General features: G+C 41.1%; 1 long non-coding RNA gene across 1 annotated transcript; it reads right to left on the bottom strand.

The window, feature by feature from the left end:
* Positions 1 to 19759: 19759 nt before the first annotated feature.
* Positions 19760 to 20596, bottom strand: LOC125384229. Its single transcript, XR_007223072.1, has 3 exons — positions 20508 to 20596; positions 20029 to 20119; positions 19760 to 19819 (listed from the first exon to the last, which is right to left on the bottom strand). It is a non-coding gene; the product is annotated as an uncharacterized LOC125384229 (long non-coding RNA).

Below are 20596 nucleotides of genomic sequence, written 5' to 3' on the forward strand. Positions count from 1 at the left end.
GGCAACTACTGGGGTGGAAGGTTTTCTACCCTGCGTTTTTGAAAATTAACCACCTGACATCGTTTTCCTAATATATTTTGACATTTCTGTTACTTCCGAAGACGACTTTTCTATGTGACGAACAGATTCATACTTAATATCTAAGTAGTCGGAGACCGCTGAACCTTTGTATTAATTTGTTTGTTTGTTGTTTAACGCCGCATTCAGCAATATTCCAGCTATATGACGGTGGTCTGTAAATATTCGAGTCTGGACCAGACAATCCAGTGGTTGATATCATGGATACAATGACATGCATCAACCAAGTCAGCGAGTCTGACCACCCGATCCCGTTAGTCGCCTTTTTCGACAAGCATAATCGCCTTTTACAGCAAGCATGAAGGGAAAACAATATAATAATCTAAGATAATCTCCTTTAAAATGCTTGACTAATCAATAACAATGAAAGACACTAAACATGCATTTTTCGAATGACACCAACCTCCGTATATATCCTTTAGGTCACCCTCAAAACCAAAGGACTTGTTGAAATTCCCAGCACCGACAGAAATAGTCAAATCACAGGGGTCAAATCTCGCAAACATCTTGTATGTTTTTCTGAACACGAAGAGATTGAAATGTACGCAGCATTCCATCCCAAGACATTTGTCGTCAAATGTACAGTAGATGTTGTTAGGCATGGAGATCTTCATGAGAGGACAGGCTGCAAAAAGCGAGAGCATCATTATGGAAAATTACACAAAATGCTAATGGTATTACATTTAAAGAAGTTAAAGAATTAGAGCGTGATATTTGGAGTTCATGAATATCGAGGCAACGAGTTTCACTTGACAGAGACACTTTATAGTAAAGCCAGTCGCATCGCTTAAATAGCTTTGTGGAGACGGCCCATGGACGGCCCCAGCGCGCTCAATATATCTGATACGATGTTACGACGGGGGAACACTTTAGGCTCGCTTTTTATGTGTTTGTTTGTGTGTATGTGTTTGTGAGTGTGTGCGTGCGTGTGTTTGGGTGTTTAATGCCAGACACAGCAATATTCCTGCTATATGACGGAGGGCTGTAAATAATCGACTCTGGGTCAGACAAGCCAGTGATTGTTACAACAGGCAACTATCTGCCGTCGGGGTACGATGATACCCCATCAACCAGTCACCGAGCATGACTCGCCTCTTACCACCAGCATAGGTTGCTTGGCAGCAATTGATCATATGTTCCCGAGTCCCCACAGTATATCAGTAAGTTATAAGAATGCCATGTGTACTCACAGTTGGATGGCGTGGTGAGGGACTTGATCATATGTTCCCGAGTCCCCTCTGCCCTCATCCCCCTCTCGGTCAGCTCCGTCCTCAGTTGGTCGTCCGTCATCTGGTACGGGTTGAAACACGGCTTGTTGTCGATCATCTCCTGCAGCACAGAATCACGTGCACTAATTTATAATAAACGGTCTATGGGTTGCACATTATACAGATAATCGTTAGTGGTTAGAGTAGCTGGACACTACTTTCTTGCACTGATCGTATGGCCTGGTAGTTAGACACGGTTTATGACAGACTGTCAAGCATCGTCCAAATATTTCAACGTAGCTTTATGAGACATAATGTCAAGCACGGTCAAAGTTGCTCGGCACTGCTTTACGAGTCAGATTGTCAATCATAGTTCAGGTTGTTTAACACTGCTTATTATGTTAGTCAGCATGGTAAAGGTAGCTCTACAATACTTTACGAGAATGATTGCCAAACCTGATTCAGGTACCTCGACACTGCATTTTCAGACAGATTGCCAATCAGAGTGCAGGTTACTTGGCACTGCCATTTGAGACAGATTGTCAATCATGCTTCAGGTAACTTGGCACGGCTTTATAAGGCAGATTGCCAACCCTGCTTTATTGTCAGTTGTGTTTACGGAAACTCGACATGGCTTAACGAGACAGATTGTCAATCATCTTTCAGGTAGATCGACACGGCTTTATGATATTATCAATCATCTTTCAGGTAGATCGACACGGCTTCATGAGACAGATTGTCAATCATCTTTCAGGTAGATCGACACGGCTTCATGAGACAGATTGTCAATCATTTTTCAGGTAGATCGACACGGCTTTATGAGAAGGATTGTCCATCATTTTTCAGGTAGATCGACACGGCTTAATGAGACAGATTGTCAATCATCTTTCAGGTAGATCGACACGGCTTTATGAAACGGATTGTCAATCATTTTTCAGGTAGATCGACACGGCTTTATGAGACAGATTGTCAATCATCTCTCAGGTAGATCGACACGGCTTTATGAGACGGATTGTCCATCATTTTTCAGGTAGATAGACACCGCTTTATGAGACCGATTGTCAATCATCTCTCAGGTAGATCGACACGGCTTTATGAGACGGATTGTCAATCATGCTTCAGGTAACTCGACAACCCTTTATTAGGCAGATTATCTGTCGTGCTTAAAGTAACCTGAGGCAGATTGTCTATCATGCTTCAGGTAGATCGACACTGCTTTATAAGACAGATTGTTAAGCACGGGTGAGGTAGTCTGACACTGATTTATCACATGTGGCCATAATGGTCATGGTAGCCTATTGATACGGATTCAGCTGATGACGCTTTTGTCCCATAATATACAGATAACTTAGTTGAGCAGATTTGAGTGTTCGACGATGAAGAATATTAAAAGTAATAATGCTTCACATAAGCCAAGAAAGAAGAACACAATACCTTTATTGATCTAATGACCTCATTCATCTTCTCCTGACTCTGATCAAGGCCGAGAATCTCAAGGAGATCCAAGATAGTCCCCATTTTCAGGTTACGAATGGAGAAGTTCTTCATAAAAGCACTAGCCTTCTGGAAAAGGGTTGCCATAGCTGCAATAGATAAATATTAAGTTTAGAATGCAGGTACATGTATTATACGGTCGTTTGATTCCTTCACAAGTAGGCTGTTTTAATAAGGAAAAAATACTTTGCAATATCTAGCATGGTTAAATGAATGGAGTTGTGTGCTGATTAGTTGAAAGAAGATGTTCAGAGAGATTGGATCCCGAATATCTTTCACCTTTCACTTTTGTTTGAAATTTGAAAAAGTACCATTCGGCTTCAGGAAATGAGTGAGGGAGTGAGTGAGTGAGTGAGTATGGTTTTACGCCGCGTTTAGCAATATTCCAGCAATATTACAGCCGGGGACACCAGAAATGTTGATGTTTAAAAAAAGGTTCAGTATCAATTAACGAAAAGTCTGTGTCGATAAACATTTTGGTATTTATAGGTGTTATTGAATAATCGATGTACGGAAATGTTAATGCGAACGGTTTCAAATGAAATGGTCGAGCATTGATTACGCAAAAAACCTGGAAATCTGAAACCATATTGCTTATCGCCGAAGTGTCTTACAAATGTCGTACGAACGGCCTCCTCACAAGTGTTTGGTTTGCAGTATGATGGCGATTTGTGAATAATAGAGTCTGGACCAGGCATTCCAGTGATTGATACTTGGAGCAACGATTGAACTCCGTCGGTTTAAGATGATACACAACCAATCAAGTGACCGAATTTGACCACTGATCTGTTTGGTCGCCTCTTACGACCAGCATAGATGGATGATCATGAAGACCAATTCTAACCTGAAATCCCCGCGGAGGTAATCGAAAGTAAGAATTAAGCATATGGACATGTACGGAAAGTGCTGATACATATACTCGTGCAAACACATTGAAAAAAGGCATACACAAAGAAAATTAAATAAAATACATAACAAGCTAAGGTATATGACCAGCAAATTAACTTATCATTAATACAGAATAGGCTTTATCATGGAATCAATGTGTTACGGTAATCATCCTGTGAAAAACCAGTTCATTATTTTATCAGATAAGTGTTGTATGGCAATGGAGATCTCTCAATGGCTGTATATCAGTGCATATTTATTGCTGTTCAATTGTTTATCCATCACACAAAAAGATTCATCACTTTGTAATAACTTACATACGTCTAGTCATAAATATTCTGCTTCTCTCTTCCTTCTGCATGCCTATTGTACATAATTTAATTGGATGTTGTAAATATTACAGAGAGGATGTTCTAAGTTTCACAACTTATCCAATCCATTTTACTAATGTAAACAAAATATGTTAAAACAGAACGCTGCTTGTGCGGCAATGTCAAAACGATGTCAGCATATATTATACTTTGATAAAAACATTATTGTAAAGTGTGTTATCTCAACATCGTCTGTTGTACTGTTTTTGGAGACAGAATAACGTGTGGTTCATTTGTCATGGTGACCAATTTTACCCAAAGCCCAGCCCAAAAAGAGAAAAACATACACCCATCAAATTAAAGGCATGAGTGAGTGAGTGAGTATGGTTTTACGCCGTTTTAGCAATATTCAAGCAATATTACGGCGGGGGGACACCAGAAGTGGGCTTCACACATAGTACCTATGTGGGGAATCGAACCCGGCGTGACGAGCGAACGCCTTAACCACTAGGCTACCCGACCGCCCCTACAAGGCATGAGCAAGTTACAATAAATTGATTTTGTTCCTTGTAAGTGACAACACTCCTTATTAATTATTTGTGATAGATTTACCAAACAAGAGTTATGTTTTCCCTGCTGTCTGCACCTGTTCAACTGCTATCCCCCTGCACATGATGAGTAGACATCCTCCTTCCGGCGGAACCGATCTCTTTACAAATAATTATAACGGTGATTTTACATGAGTATAACGATTTGGGGGAAAGAATTCTAATTGATATATTGCTAATGTAAGCTCACCGGTATCTTTAGTTGTCTTGGCTTTTTCTTGAATCTGTGGCTTTCGAGATTGCATCCTTTGAAACATGGAATCTGTTTTTTTCTGAAATCAAAATCAACGTATCCCAATAATGTTATTAACATCTATTAACATCCGCCTTTACGTAGCATTAACACCGGTACACGTAAAGCTCTACTGGACACATGTGTGATGCAAGAAGAAACAAAAATTCCCCCGTGTCTTTTGGAAAACAGATTCGAGGAGTATTGCTGGGTAAGCTGGATACTGCTCAGCTGGTTTCATTTTAGTTTTTCACCCTTTAAAAGTTTGAAACTCATGATCATGCCTGTTTTGTGTGAGGACTGAAATGTGAAACTGGTGATAAGAATGTGTCATCTTGCTGAATGTGTGTCGTCACTTACTCACCCACTCATTCACTCACGGTACGACACATGCAGACAAAAACACAGCTTTCACAAACAACAGAATGATCCACACAACAATACTGTGATAAATAGCTGCCACACAAACCGGTAAATAGTGAGTGAGGGTGTATGGTTTTACGCCGCGTTTACAATATTCCAGCAATATCACGGCGGGGGGACACCAGAAATGGCCTTCACTCATTGTACCCATGTCGGGAATCGAACCCGGGTCTTTGGCGTGACAAGCGAACGCACTGTGGTAAATAGCTGACCCACAAACCAGTACTGTGGTAAATAGCTACCCAACACAACAGTACTGTGGTATTAAAACAGTTGCCAAATAATACAGTTGTAAATTTCGTAACCTGAAATAGTTGTAAATAGTTGCCCCACAAACACATATTATGGTATTAAAATAGCCACCCCACAAAACAATACTGTGGTCTCAAAACGGCTGCCCTACAAAACAATACTGTGGTGGAAATAGCTGCCCGACAAAACAATACTGTGGTGGAAATAGCTGCCCCACAAAACAATACTGTGGTGGAAATAGCTGCCCCACAAAACAATACTGTGGTGGAAATAGCTGCCCCACAAAACAATACTGTGGTGGAAATAGCTGCCTCACAAAACAATACTGTGGTGGAAATAGCTGCCCCACAAAACAATACTGTGGTGGAAATAGCTGCCCCACAAAACAATACAGTGGTGGAAATAGCTGCCCCACAAAACAATACTGTGGTGGAAAAAGCTGACCCCTAAAACAATACTGTGGTGGAAATAGCTGACCCATAAAACAATACTGTGGTGGAAATAGCTGCCCCACAAAACAATACTGTGGTGGAAAAAGCTGACCCCTAAAACAATACTGTGGTGGAAATAGCTGCCCAACAAAACAATACTGTAGTGGAAAAAGCTGCCCTACAAAACAATACTGTGGTGGAGATAGCTTCCTCACAAAACAGTACTGTGGTGGAAATAGCTGCCCCCCTAAACAATACTGTGGTGGAGATAGCTGCCCCACAAAACAATACTGTGGTGGAAATAGCTGCCCCACAAAACAATACTGTGGTGGAGATAGCTGCCCCACAAAACAATACTGTGGTGGAAATAGCTGCCCCACAAAACAATACTGTGGTGGAAATAGCTGCCCCACAAAACAATACTGTGGTGGAAAAAGCTGACCCACAAAACAATACTGTGGTGGAAATAGCTGACCCATAAAACAAAACTGTGGTGGAAATAGCTGCCCCACAAAACAATACTGTGGTGGAAATAGCTGCCCCACAAAACAATACTGTGGTGGAAATAGCTGCCCCACAAAACAATACTGTGGTGGAAATAGCTGCCCCACAAAACAATACTGTGGTGGAAAAAGCTGACCCCTAAAACAATACTGTGGTGGAAATAGCTGACCCATGAAACAATACTGTGGTGGAAATAGCTGCCCCACAAAACAATACTGTGGTGGAAATAGCTGCCCCACAAAAACAATACTTTGGTGGAAATAGCTGCCCCACAAAACAATACTGTGGTGGAAATAGCTACCCCACAAAACAATACTGTGGTGGAAAAAGCTGACCCCTAAAACAATACTGTGGTGGAAATAGCTGACCCATAAAACAATACTGTGGTGGAAATAGCTGCCCCCCAAAACAAAACTGTGGTGGAAATAGCTGCCCCACAAAACAATACTGTGGTGGAAATAGCTGCCCCACAAAACAAAACTGTGGTGGAAATAGCTGCCCCATAAAACAATACTGTGGTGGAAATAGCTGCACCACAAAACAAAACTGTGGTGGAAATAGCTGCCCCCTAAAACAATACTGTGGTGGAAATAGCTGCCCCCTAAAACAATACTGTGGTGGAAATAGCTGACCCCTAAAACAATACTGTGGTGGAAATAGCTGCCCCACAAAGCAATACTGTGGTGGAAATAGCTGCCCCACAAAACAATACTGTGGTGGAGATAGCTTCCTCACAAAACAATACTGTAGTGGAAATAGCTGACCCCTAAAACAATACTGTAGTGGAAATAGCTGCCCCCTAAAACAATACTGTGGTGGAAATAGCTGCCCCACAAAACAATACTGTGGTGGAAATAGCTGCCCCACAAAACAATACTGTGGTGGAGATAGCTTCCTCACAAAACAATACTGTGGTGGAAATAGCTGCCCCACAAAACAATACTGTGGTGGAAATAGCTGCCCCACAAAACAATACTGTGGTGGAAATAGCTGCCCCACAAAACAACACTGTGGTGGAGATAGCTGCCCCACAAAACAATACTGTGGTGGAAATAGCTGCCACATGTCATCGTGTAACTGCTGGTAACAATACCTCAAACTTCAAAACTGAAGTAACGTACCATTTTCTGCGTCGACGACAGATGACGGATCTTTTGAGGAATCAAGATCCTCGGGTTTTTCAATTTCCATTCCTTCTCTCCCTGGACTGGTGTCGCTGTGTGTCTTACCACCCAGACAGACGATGCAGTCCTCAGCTAAAGTCTCAAACTGAAAAAAAAAAATATATAATCAAAACACAACTAGTTAATCGTCTTTTCTCCGGACAGCCTCTTCCCCTGAATTGTTTACCCTTCTATACATATGTGTTCATGCTTCTTCAACTTATAACATGCATGTCACAACAAATGTGTACTTTGAGACAACTTTACATGTCCACAGAAAACACAGGCAAAGGCAAGTCAAGTGTTCACTTGAACAAACACGGGAACATACGGTACACGTCAAAATAAGGAATTGCATCGGACATCATTTTGGTATCCCATCGTGTTAGCCCACGAACATCTGCATCCCTTCACATGCAACACATTTACTGGACGTCATTGCCTTGAATGCTGATCTAAGCATGCTCTATTGGAGTGAAGTGTAGACACCAAAGTCAGGAGCTGCCGGAATATTGCCCGACATCCATGAAAAGTTGACAATTTGAAATTCTTGTTGATAATTTTTGTCACTCTGAATCTTTATGCATATTGCTTATTATGAACCAGGTGAGGTTGTACTGGTCTCTGATATGTCTAGTTCAGGTTGGTAAATCAGCGGAAGGGAATTGGCTATTTGACATTTATTCAAAGATATCAGATCGATATACTTGAAGCTTAAGTTAAACTTCTTGGTCAAGTTCCTCTGTTTTTATCTTGCCAACCCGAGCAGAAATTCTGATTCATGTGCATTAAGAAACAGAGAGCAAGAAGGGAATATAGCATCATACTTACAAACTCAACAAGTGAAAATACACGTAAATGTTTTTATCCCTTTATTAAGAAAGAGGGCAAAATATGTTCACTTGCCTTGAACACCACCTTGTAGTCGTCACACTCTTGCACCCACTCCGGGATTTTGGGTAATCTGACCTCCAGGTAGCGTGTTGGGTCGATGTAGCCACCCTCCCTTCTCAGGGAGAGGTGGATGTGTTCGTTACCCCCACACGGCGAGTTGGCCGCCACGCCTATCTTTTGTCCAGCACTCACCTGGGGCAGACTTTCAGTTTAGTTTAAAGAATTTTGAGAACACAGAAACGTTTACTTCATTTTACTTGTGTCACAATTTCGATTGACATAAACGTTAGAAACGAAGGACAATGAATATGAACAAATGCCACAAGAAAACAATGACAAAATTGAAGTAACATTTTAACAATGATGAAGGCTGCTGCAGTTGAAATCCTTGACGTATATCGATGTGTCATCAACAACGCACAGCAAATTTATATAATTGACAATTTCTTTACTTTGAGGGAAGGCGAAGATGATGTTAGTTGAATCTGAAGACTACTTGGATGAAAATACTTGACAGTTGAATTGAGGACAAGCAACTGACTGGGAGTACAAAGTGGTGTTTTTGTTTGTCGTCAACAACATTCCAGGCGGAATTTAAATAATCGAATCGTGTCCAGAAGAAAAGGTGGGTGGGACACAATCAACCAAGTCACCATCAATCACGTCTGACCTCCAGATGAAATGATGTCGCCTCTTACGGGAAGTAGAGAGTGCTGAGATCTATGAGGGGCGCTCAAGGGGGTGTATTTATAAGGGGACCTGCACGTGGACGCTGTGCCGGCCCCTCTTTAACTCACACGCAGTCTCGGGTACATCAACACTTCACAGCTGTCGTAGTATGTAACGTGAACAGTGAACTGCAATTCCACGTTTTGTTCGAGGATATAACTTACGTCTTACTATCTACACGATGGTAAATTCACGACTTACTTGGCTGTCGACGTAAGCAGGGTCACCCAGATCCTGGATGTTTAAGGAGCTGTCGGGCTCGATGTTGGTGATGATGACCTCAGTTTCCTTCAGAGATCCTGCAGTCGGGATGATGATGACCTCATAAGGGTTGTCAGACCGAATTATGTTGCCAGCAAACGGAGAGACAATCTGCGGATATTCTCAGTTTAGTTCTGTTGTTATGGTCATCATTGCATAAGTCTCAAGTGAGTTTAACGCCAAAATAGTCAAATCATATGTCAAATATGTCAAATTGGTATTTTCGTCGTTGCCTTCATTGCTCAAACTTCAAGGGTAAAGTGTGACGGAAAGTAGTGCATTTTAATGTGGGAGGAAAGCAGGTACTCAATGAATATTTGGTGCTCAATAAACTAAGGATCATAATCAAGGCGAATCTTGAACCCACGATCAGCGGATTCTGGAATGAGCAAGGGACGCAACTGTGGGTGAAACAGTCGTAATTCAATATACAGTCGCTCAAGAAAGCCAAAAACCTATTATCGAGGCTTGAAAGCCTAAATCGCCCTGTTTATGTTTGTTTGTCACCACATCCTTTCTTGTGTCTTTCAAAAGTGGTAAACGTCAAAGACATGCATTGCTTCGGGCTTTCCTCACACATCTACTTAAACGCCATGATAGAACAGAAATACCGGGCGGCATTAAACCAATCTCACTCTCCCTTAAGATATCTTTCAAAATATAAACTGTGTATCTATAGAAGTATCGCTGGCACATAAAAAGAATATACTGTGTGGACATACGTGTGTTATTTAAAATATAATATGTTTACCAAAGAGCCGCACGCGTTATCTCTTAACACTAGCACAGGAGTGGAACATGTTGATCGCCAGATGTTACTCACGTCTTTGCCAGGAGATATCGTCACATCTATTCCTTCATGCTCGTATTCCTTTCCACTTTTCAATTCGGAGGGGTAGCTGCCACGCCCATTGCATCCACCCCCAGCAAGTCGAAGGGTGCGGGGGAACTCCTTATGACACTTGGGGCCGAAGACACGGTTGATCAGAGAGCGGGCAGCACGGTATCTGAAAATATATCCCCGTATGAAACTAGAATATTCTATCAAGAGAAAAGCTACATTTGGCTACAAACAAAATAATGTTTCTCATTCACAATGACCAGATTTCCAGGTTTGGTTTTGATATGCTATCTAAAAAATATCGTACATGAACGCACCCAGTGTGATAGAGGATATTACCACTTCCTCGCATCCTCTACCGTCCAGTCCCTATATGGCTGCAATAATGCCGATGCGACGTTACATTTTAACTCACTCACTCATTCATCGTTCACATGTGTTTTATATGTCACTACTAGGGGCTACAGATGGAACTTCGAATAAGGATTCCAGAAAATAAATTGGTTGACAAAAAGACGTATACATAAGTTCCGCTGCCCTTATCATTTTAAGACCGCCTCCGTGGTCTTGTGGTAGAGCGTCCGCCCGGAGAGCGGAAGGTCCAGGGTTCGATCCCGGGCCGCGTCATACAAAAAGACGTTAAAAGATTGTACTTGTTGTTACCCTGTCTGGCGCTCGGCATTAAGGGGCTAAAACAAGGACTGGTCGGCTCGGAGTCAGTATACTGTGTCTGAGTGGGGTATTCATGTTAAACTGCGGCATGGTATCTCAGTGAGCTAGCACTATAAATCGGCATCAGTCCGGACTAGTACAAGCAGCCACACACACACATACACGTGCATGCACGTCGCTATATAAGTGCAATAATCTTGGACGCGACGTTAAACCCAATTTCACCTCACCTCACCTTATCATTTTAACCAGGTTACCATTAAACCCCTAAAAGAGTTCACCCGAATATGTACTAAAATGAATCACTAATGGTAACATTTTGGCACAATAGTAAAATGTGAACCCCATTATTTTCTGAGAAAATCGCATAAAAGTTTGTTTTGAACCAATAACAATAGAACCAGGCGTGTGAGAAAACAAAGTGAGAAAATCAATTTATATATAGCCTTGATGCCCTCGTCCGTACCCTTCCTTAAGCGTGTTGTATGCTTCTTTCACGCTGCTGACGAGATCAAACACCTTTTGGAAAGTGTCCAAGAACTTCCCTCCCAGTTTCTTCAGAGGTTCAAGAGGAGCCAGGACGTCATCAACAATGTCCTTCAGCCTGGTCACAACTTCCTGTCTCAGTGCAGCCTACAATAGTTCAGCAGTTCTGTACAATCCATGCATAAATAGAGAATATGTTTCGATCTTGAGCATCGATCATTTAAACTTACTGTGGTAAAACAGAAAACAAACAACACGTTTTGGATAAAACAAACTTCGAAAAGGTTGAATTACGTTCGTTTTAAGTCCCTAGAAAGAACATTATCAGTACATAACGGTTGAGCGAATGTTGTTTTACGTCCCAGTCAGCAGTATTCCAGTTATTTTTATGAAATAAATCCCGTCTGGTCCGGACATACTGGCGACTAAAGGTGTGAGCAGCTGGCCACGCCATGGGGGCACGATAACCGGCAATCAGTCAAGACAGCAGCAAGACAACCCGATCCTTTATCCTCGGCTCGTACAACAATCACGGGGACCTATTCTGAACCGGAATTCACACAGGGCCAGTTGATAAAGAATGAAACAAATCCTATGTGTTGATGTCGCTATTCCTTCGAAAGGTAAGGTCTAGCTATTTTACATACAAAGGCGAAAGGATATTAAAACAAATCACCATGTTGGTCTTCTTTTTTGAAAACTCTGCAACAGGGTCCATCTTCATCTTCACGACCTCCTGGACCCACTTCTCCCCACCTTCCAGTAGTGCCTTCTTTGCTTCAATCCCCACCTCCACTATCTCGCTCACCTGAGAACCTAGGTCCATCCAGTCAGGGGGCTGTTCTGTTGAACATGAACATGGGTATTACGCCACTTTGACAAGAGTTAATATTTATTGATACATTCCCATCCCGTGACATTTAATTGGCTAACCAAACAATGAGTTTATGTTTTCATACACTGAAAAAACAAAATACCACGCCCACTACTGTTTCCTGATATTAGAATAGACTAAATGGGCGGGGCTTGTGTTGCATTATTGCGCTGACTGATTTCGTATTGATGTGTACCGTTTATTTTGTGTTGGTGAATAAATAAGCAGTCTGTGAAGTTATGAAATTTGACGTATAAAATTGTCCTCAATATCTCTTTTGAGTTGCACGCGAAGATTGACACAGTGTGCACAAAGGAGTTTTACGTTTATACCTCCATAAACGCATAAAGAATATTGAAGTCAATTCCTTAGTGACAAACCAGTAGACTTTTCCCACTTTGGTCATGGGTAGTTGAAACACGAAATTAATGATCAGTGCATCCAAGTAAAAGTAAACTAACTGGTGAAAGATCGTGTTATCTTGTTTCTTATTTCACGGCATCACTTTCTTGTAATTGTAATCAAATGTACCTCTACTAATATCTTTAATAGTTGCTTAAATTCGCATGTCGACCAATTCGAACATGTGGCGTGATATTTTAACACACCGACCCATTATGGTTAATTATGTTTATTTGTTTATTTACTATCATAATAGGGTGATGTATTATGGTAGTAAGTGTTTATTAGTTTATTTCAGAAAAGGTCTTCAGCAACCTATGCTTGCCGAAAAAGGGGACTATGCTTGTCGTAAGAGGCGACTAACGGGGTCGGGTGGTCAGGCTCGCTGACTTGGTTGATACATGTTATCGTATCCCAATTGCGTGATCGATGCTCATGATGTTAATTACTGGATTGTCTGTTCCAGACTCGATTATTGACAGACCGCCGCCATATAGCTGGACTATTGCTGAGTGCGGCGTTAAAAAACACACAAACAATATTAGTTTATTTGGTTAAAAAACGTACTGATGGTGGCAAATAACGTATGTTTGGTCTTGTTCATGGCGTCGATCAGATTCTTGACTTCAAGACCAATGCTGAAAAGAAAAAAAACATCAATATATACTACTTTTCCTCAAAATACGAAAGACGTAATTCTGACTGTGAGATTGGAATTTATTACTCGACGATTACCTGATTAAGACATGTCAATTAAAGGCAAAAAGTGTTGAGTGAGTATGGTTTTACCCCGCTTTTAGCAATATTCCAGCAATATCACGGCGGGGGACACCAGTAATGGGCTTCAAATATTGTACCCATGTCGGGAATCGAGCCCGGGTCTTTGGCGTGACTAGCGAACGTTTTAACCACTAGGCTATCCGACCGCCCGAAAATTGTTGATGTATGATGACGTTACTCACGTGATGACGTTACTAGCTACAGTAGAAATGGCCTGTTTTGGGTCTTTGTTGAACGTCCTAAAGCTATCAATGATAGCCTTGATAGCCTTATAGATCATCTTCCCTGCCCTGGGTATTATAATCGTCACTGTCTCCATCAGTTGCTGAAATGGGCAGCAGAGTAATGCTATTTTTATGTAGAAAGATCATTTTTGATATATTTATAAATGAATCAAATCATTTCAATTACAAATCCAAAATGTAAATCGTGTTGACGAATGAACCTCAACAAGGCCGTCAAATTTTCCTGCTAAACAAACCCTCCACCCACTACAGGCTTTGCAGCAAACGTCCCTTTGTCGTGACAGGATCCACTGGTAATGTATTAAAGTTAGGTTATCCTTCAGCACCAGACCCGTTCTCGTTGGTTTCAATGAAATGAAAGACGTGTGAGACCTGCATCGCCGTGGGCGTTGTCCACATTAAGCTGTCATGCTGTGATGGAACTGAAATACTGTTCAAAGCGGCATTCCTCTGGTTGCATTAAATATTAGTACCTCAGGCATAGGGTGACAAATAGCCATCTTGCCTGACTATAATCCAGATATGAGACTTTTTACGCCCCACTATGCCATATACTGGACTGTCATACAAACACAGACACAAAACTAATTAAAAAGCAGTTACAGAAATATTTCTCAAATTGGAATTAAGAAGTGTGGCATTATATCAATATATTCAATTTAGCAATATTATTGTGGAATTACATTGTAAAAGCTGAGCACCGAAGACTTGAGTTCCTTGTAAAGGTTTGTGATTTTCAACACAAGGTTCCTGGCAGGTTTGGCAAAGGGAGGCAACTGTTTCTCGTCCAGCTGGCCAAGGACTTCCATAGCGCCTGATGCCTTCTTTCCAACACTGACAACCTGAATCATACCATCCATACATCTTCATTGCCAATAAGGAAATACTGGTACAGATGCATATGTTTTTGTTTGCAATGTGGACAACTTTAACAACTACTCCAATCGTTAGTTTTAACGAATTGCTACGGGACTGAAATATAAGATTTTAACCAAAATGGTAATGACATCTCTTCATAATATCACGCATATAACATGTCTTTGTGTGTCGTGCAATTCAAATTCTTATCAGATATTATGCTCTAAAACATCAAATGCTATGCAACATAAAAATACTTCACCTTATCTGGGAGCTCCTCCAGTGATTGCCTGAAGTCTTCTATCATGTCAGCAAATGAGAACTCTCCACTGACAATGTCCCGGAACTGGTCCAGACCTTTCCCTAGAGCGCCAGCAGCATCACCTTTGACGGCATCGTAGAGCTCAACCAGTTTCTTGAGGTTGTCCACGCCGTACTCCTGCAACAGGGACAAGGACATGAAGAACTGCACAATTATATAAACCCTAAAAAGACATCTTTGCAAATGACATAATGTACAATACATTCTAATGAAGGTTGCAAATGTTGTCATATGTAACCAGGTGTGCTATTAATCTTGTGGCAATTTGACGGAAAATTGTTTTCTTTTTTTCAATATATGACAGTCGACTTCTCTGAAAACTCCTTGGCTCATCATCACAAATGTACATCAGCTATACTGCGACTGAGCATAGACAAATTATTATGGATTATACAGCGCCAAACTTTCAACTTGAACAGGCGCTGAGTGGCGATTGACATGGGACACAATAAAGGAAGAGTTAAGTTACCATTTAAGTCATACGTTCTCAGGCTGCGGGTCATACACTCCATGCACCTGAACAGACATATCACGCAGGAAGGGACAACCAGGTGCTACTCTGGAATCGCTGTGTGATTCAAAAGGCTTGCTTAAACAGATGTGTGCTTAAATGTTTGAGAAGACTCAGGGTGGTTTTAACTGGGAACATTTAATATGTGTAGTATATCGCATGTCGTTTTCACACTGTTTTAGCCAAGAAAAAGGTCCCCTGACAGAGCAATTAATAACCTGCTAAATCACCTCACCTGCAGCATATTAAGGTTGTAAGCAGCTCCTCCCTTGAAGCAGATCCTCGCCAGAAAGAAATCAAGATTGATGCCCATGAAGCCAAGGTGGATGCGGGCGTATGCTTCATCGTGGATGTTCACTCGCATGTGTCCACTCAGAGGCGCTGTAACATGCAGTTGTATGTTGCAAAACTGAAAGATATTGCTCTACTTCTAGGCTGTTGAAACTAATGGTGTGACCCATAAATTCAAACTGCCAGGAGGCAAATGACATCTTTTCCAAGATATTTCGAAGTATAGAAATTACGTTGCACTGAATTGGATTGATTTTGGATTGATCTGCATTGCTTCAAGTTCAGGTTTTTTGGTATTGGAAGATTTTGCTGAACAAACATATGCTGAGAAGTTACAAATAACAGTGGTATTTTATAACATGAACGAAGCTGTCTGATTATTGTAAACACTGATTATTTATTAGCTCTCTTTGCTGTAACGAAATGGATATGATATATCTGTGTGTGAGTATGTGTGTGTGCGTGCGTGTGTGTGTGTGATCAGTGACACGAGCATACCTATATGGAAGTCCAAAGCATTGTTCATGGTCAGTCCAAAGGACGCTCCAATGGTTGTTGACCCAAGCATCTTCTTCCAGTCTACACTTGGTGAAGCCAGTCTGAACTCTAACTTCTCATCAAAGATTCCCCTTTTGTGTCGGTCGTGTACCTCAATATCCCGCTTGCCAACATAGCGAGGGTCCACATGAAATTTGGATCCATTCATGGCGCTGTAATGAGTGAGCCAGGTTTAATGTCGCTTTGAAAGTTGTTCATTTGAAAAGTAATTCACATAATCTTACAACAAAGGGGTCTGGGTTTTCTTATCTGTATGTAGTGACTTGGGTATTCTACAATGAATTTGGAATATTGTCGATTCTGATCGGTCAGTAAGGGGTTTCAATCTACAATAAGTACCTCTGATTGAAACAGCTGGTTTAACGGCCGCATCACCACGGACACACAATATTTTCAAAGATTTCGCGTTTAATATACCCAATTGATTTATTTATGGATACCCTAACTCTACATTGAAAACACTGTATGTTCATCCTTCAAGTCGATAATATACAAAATGTGTTCACAAGTATTTTATGATGACATAAAACGGGTTTATATGAATTATGTAACACACGAAACTGTTCAACATTCACCCTTGTTGTCTGTACAGGGGTGATATGGCCTCGGCCTTTGGGTGGGCCTGATATTGTAGCAGAGCTTCATATCGGACCTTCTCGTCGTCATCGTACAGAGCTGTCTTTAACATCAGATGTGCTGCCTGCAACAGATGATATATCATGCATACATACATAACTGTCTTCAACATCAGACGTGCTGCCTGCAACAAGTGGTGTATCATTCAGATAGAAGATTACGTATATGCCAAACATAACCTAAGCCAATGGGACATTCCTGTTCAAAGTAACGTTTTGACTGCTGCTTACAAAATACTTATTTATATCAAATGCTTAACTTTCGGTTTTGAAAAGTGTACAGTGAAAATGACAGATTTCAATACCGTTTCATGTCGGTACTTCCTCATGGCGTGTATCCCAGCTCGCTTCACCCACTGAGAGTTGGTGGTGTTGACATGTGACACAATCATCTCAAATGATTGGTCGAGACCGGCATTACCCAGAGATCCCAGCAAGATAACTCTCCAACGGTCGTCATCAAGGACTTCACGTTCTGTCATGGTGGACCGTTTCCGACGGAAGATCCAGGGATCTGGAACAGATGTACAGTAATGGACAACTAAATCATGATCACACTGAAAGTAAGTGAATGTTTTCCAGCGCTGCTGTCAATAATATTCGTGCTAAGTCAGTCAATCTGTAAAGATCAGTCACACGCAAACCAATGACAAGCATTATCAACTGCCTACATCATCTCGAAAAATGAAACACAAATTTGCCTGACCACACAATCCGTTGTCTCTTTCGCTGGCTCACTATTCAGACCCGTGAACATTTCGAAGCTTGGATGTCTGAACGCATGCACGTGTTGTTGAATACCGTGTACACGGGTACGAAATGGTAACTACATACGATCAGCGTCAAAATGACCGCATCTGTGGTCCAATGGATAAAGAGATCAGCATTAATCTAATTAAACAAGGACTGGGTTGGCTCGGTATAAAACACGTACGCATGCACGCACGCTAGCACGCTAGCACGCACACATAATGTGGTGTTAGTACTTGTATCTGTTTATGTATTCTGACTCCAACAGTTATGCTCACCATGTAATCCTAGCCATCCCTCCAGCTTCATGACAATTTCAACCGCTTCCTCCTTCCTCCCAGCGTCCAACAGTCGTCTAGCAACCACCCCCAATGCAAGCACCATTCTGTGATATGTTCCTTGTTCCTGTAAAGCCACGGGGGCCTTCTCGCGTTCAAAACACAGGCTCTTCAGTTTCGTGATGATATTCTGCCGAAAGGATAAAACCACAAATAATCTAGGACATAAATATAATATACTTTATCAATTCATGTCTCTGTGGTAACTGTTGTATCACACATATCTCCACTTACGTCTATCGGTTGTCCATCAAGTGAGATGATGTACAACATGTTCTTGTAACCGTTATATCCCACATATTTACACTTACGTCTATCGGTGGTCCATCAAGTGAGATGATGTGGAACATGAGCTTGTAACTGTTATATCCCACATATTTACACTTACGTCTATCGGTGGTCCATCAAGTGAGATGATGTACAACATGAACTTGTAACTGTTATATCACACATATTTACACTTACGTCTATCGGTGGTCCATCAAGTGAGATGATGTACAACATGAACTTGTAACTGTTATATCACACATATTTACACTTACGTCTATCGGTGGTCTATCAAGTGAGATGATGTGGAACATGAGTCTCTTCACCAGGGAGGAGTCGGGTCTGGATCTGTTGAGGACAAGGTCTAGCAGGAGTTGCTGGGACAGGTCTGTGGTCAGACTGGCGATAGCATCAAACATATGGTTCTGGTCCTTGAATGTCGTGGTCAGTCTGAAAGAGATGGAGGGAGGGATTGAAAGGGTTCACCGCTGTTCCAGTCTTAAACCACAATAGTAAATACTTTTGAGTGTTCTTGTTTAAATCATTGAGGTTTACAAAGTCTTTACCAGTCTCCCTTTAAAGCCATATTTAAAAGCAATTATTGTTTTAAAGTATCCACCAGTGCACCTGTTTAAATATCATTTCAGGTTGTGTGGATAAGAGTTAGACTGATGTGAGCATAAATATGTCCCCCCTGAACTTTTGTCCTGTTGGACCTTGGGTTTGGTTCCTGTGAACTCCTGGTATGTCGATTCCAACAGAACAAATGTTCAGGGGGAACACATTTACCCTCACACTAAGATATAGTCCCCGAAGTTATGTATGAGGGTAAATAAATGTCATTATATAAAGGAACCCTCAAGTCTCTTAAATGGGATGAGAATAGGCTGACAGAGTTGGGGATGAGAGTGGAAGGAGGCGAATATTTTACTAAATATATACTCTTGGGTCTGTAAGAGTGACTGAGGTAAGATTACAAGGCTAAAGAGAATTGGTCTCAACGAAGGCAACCATGAAGGTATATTCACATTTTGCAGCCATTGTGACTGCCCATTCTCCTAGGACCTGCCTCTTTAGTGAGGTAGTAGTGACTTTTTGTGGAATCGAATAGGATATACATATAGCTAGGAATTGGTATCTCTCTGCTTTGTATAATTATATTATTATTTGTTTTTACAAAAATAAAAAAGTATGACGTTTTGGATGCTCATTGATATACTTGGTTTTCTGTTAAGTTTAATTTCGAACATGTATTGATATACATGCAGGTGAAGATTACTATATCATTGCTTTCAATCACATACAATATTGATGTACACACTGACTTTTACATCAGACTTCTTTAGCTTGTTTCCATCAGACTTCTTTAGCTTGTTTCCATATGTAATCTAATCGTCTATTCACCTCGGCCTATCTGTCAGGTAATGTTCAGCAAGGAGAACCAACGTCTGGTCAGGTATGTCGCGGAGAACAGATACAAGTCGCGTGAAGCATAAGTCCGACTTCTTCGAACCTGAAAAAAAGACCACAAACATTTTCATTAATCCAGATCCTTCCCTTATTACAAAACATCTTTGAAAATATAGTTGAGTTTCCGTGTTATCAGTTTGTAAGTGGGGTCATATATATGATTTAGAAGATTCTATATACAGGGCGGTTTGGTGCTTAGTGTCCTGCATGAAACTTTCATATTGCCATTGTCATTTATACATGTAACTGTACCTTTTTCTGGCTCGTTTCGCATGCAAGTTAGGTTCCCCTTCACATATTGCAGGTGTTCCTCCACATCGATTGCTGGCTTCTTGCGCTTCACCTGGAAGAGGAACGTACATGTACAACAGATTAGTTTTTGCTACATTGTACGTCTGAATACAATTACGTGGACATTTTAATTCACCGTCCAATATGGTGGTCAAAATGAAATATACACATTACAGTAGGGTATTCTTTGCGAAGGTCACTGTTTACTTGTATACTGAAATGAATACGGGAACACTCAGTTTTAGACAGGAACATAATATCCCGGCTTGGCCTACCAAATACTCGTTGGAAACAATGCACTAAACATATCTCAGCATTTGAGTCTGACATGTGTTTAATTTGTATGTGCGCTATTTCAATGGTATGACAGTACAGATTATTTCCCTCTATTTTCCCTTATTCGTTTTCATCAGTATATATCTGTAGGTATTACCAGTTACCTCTTTAATATGAATGGACGCCAAGGTCATATTTGTCTTTGGTCTCTTGGGAATACCAACAACCTTGTGTTTGGTGAGGAACACCAGCT

This window comes from Haliotis rufescens, unplaced genomic scaffold (assembly GCF_023055435.1).
Source record: "Haliotis rufescens isolate VD_foot unplaced genomic scaffold, xgHalRufe1.0.p SCAF_29, whole genome shotgun sequence".
Lineage (NCBI taxonomy): Eukaryota > Metazoa > Mollusca > Gastropoda > Lepetellida > Haliotidae > Haliotis > Haliotis rufescens.